At 50.0% G+C, this 1964-nt stretch overlaps 1 pseudogene across 1 annotated transcript; it reads left to right on the top strand.

Moving 5' to 3' along the window:
• Nucleotides 1–1679: 1679 nt before the first annotated feature.
• LOC309792142 (proline-rich protein 3-like) lies at nt 1680–1964 on the top strand (annotated as a pseudogene). Its single transcript has one exon. The product of its transcript is annotated as a proline-rich protein 3-like (transcript).

Here is a 1964-nt window from a genome sequence, read left to right on the forward strand (position 1 = left end):
GAACAGTTCCCTCTTGTTTGCTAACACCCGTCCTGCTCTCAGAACCTCCTACGTGAACCCAAAGGCAGGGCTGGGCAAAGGCAAAGCTGAGCCTCGCACTTCCGAAACGGCCCTCACGGAGGAGAACTGATGTATAAAGGGGAAATGACCAACCGCCCCGCACATGCTGAAGGTGCAATGGGAGCCACACCTGGAACATAGAGAAGGGGGCTATGGAGAGTCCCTGAAGAGGTGAGAGGAGGCTGGAGGAGGCCATGAGGGAGGGATGAGGGGTGTGTGTCCCTAAGAAAGTTTCTCAACCACACTGTGCCTGTTTCTTCAAAGGTCAAATTGGGATAATAGCATGTATCTCAGGGTCACTGTGAAGACTGAGTTAATCCAGTATATGGAATGTAGATAGGGCTTGGCACGAGAAAACCCTTACAGGTTTAGCTGTGCTTATTATCATGACCAATATTAAGTAGCAGTGGTTATTCAGACTCTTCTACAACCTGGATTAAGTTTTCCTTTGAGAAACTTTTTTTTTTTTTTTTTTTTTGCGGTACGCGGGCCTCTCCCTGTTGTGGCCTCTCCCGTTGCGGAGCACAAACTCTGGACGCGCAGGCCCAGTGGCCATGGCTCATGGGCCCAGCCGCTCCGTGGCATGTGGGATCCTCCCGGACCGGGGCACGAACCCGTGTCCCCTGCATCGGCAGGCGGACTCTCAACCACTGCGCCACCAGGGAAGCCCTTGCACCCATTTTTTGTAACTAACTGTTTTATAGGAAAGATCTGTAAATGGCACACATAACTTTTGCTCACAGGCTCCTGGGAGGAACTTAGCTGCAAGGCTAACACTAAGTTTCAACTCTTACCTGAAATGCATCTGCACAGATCCTGTTTCCAAATAAGGTCACATTCTGAGGTTCCAGGCATACGTGAATTTTGGGAGAACACTATCCAACTGATTACAGTCAGTCTGGGTTTAGGTGTTCCAGATCAGAAAATCACCCAGGAACCATGGATATTTCATAACTACCCATTAGTAACTACCCAGCTCTCATGTTTTCTCAAGTTCCAAAGGACCCAAAACACTCAACATAGCCCAATACAGGTAGAGTCAAGACAAAGACAGACACACAGCCCAAGCTCTCCAGTTTACCTTTCTGACTCACCTGTCTGAACCTCAAAGGACTAAAGAGAATGCTGACAAATGAAGAAAAATAGGGTGGGAAGATTTCATTCCACACCCCTTGTCTTATGCCTCTTATACCTTGGTATATTTGCTCAGAAAAGCTTCCCACCGAACCAGAAACTCTTGCATGTTTGCTCAGGTACCTTTGTTCATATGGCTCACGGCTTTGACTATTGGTGCCCAAAGACTGGGCTATAAGAAAGGAGGGAGCAAAGAGCACTTATGCACACATTGGATGGGTCCCTGCAGTGTACATGAGAGCACCAGCCATTAGGAACCACCCAGCTGGCTCTCTAGGGGACCCCCACTACACTGCGCATCCCAGAGGCCCAAGGGTATGAAGGACTCAGGAGAGGCAGAAAGCTCAAGCTCATTATCCACACCCTCAAAAGAGTGTGGGTACCATACAGCAAAGGACCAAAAAATTACACAACGTAGATAAGGGGCTATATGCAAATAACATTTAAAAGGCTTAAAAAGCAGTAGATGGATTGCGGCAACCATGATGCCAAAACGAAAGAAGCAGAATCAGCAGCCGTCACCGCCGCAGCAGCAGTCCCCCCACCCCTCCCCACTGCCAGAGCGGGAAGAGCCGGGAGATGAGGAGGATGAGTCCCATTGGACCCCCCAGCCTTCTGGGCCCTCCCCCAGGACCAATGGAAAGACTGGTGACCCCAAGTCAGACAAATTCGACCGCCCTGTCTGCCAACACTTTGCCAAAAAGGGCCACCGTCGATACGAGGACCTCTGTGCCTTCTATCACCCAGGCGTCAATGGACCTCCTCTGTGA

Source organism: Mesoplodon mirus, assembly GCF_964341445.2.
Source record: "Mesoplodon mirus genome assembly, chromosome: 16".
Taxonomy (NCBI): Eukaryota; Metazoa; Chordata; class Mammalia; order Artiodactyla; family Ziphiidae; genus Mesoplodon; species Mesoplodon mirus.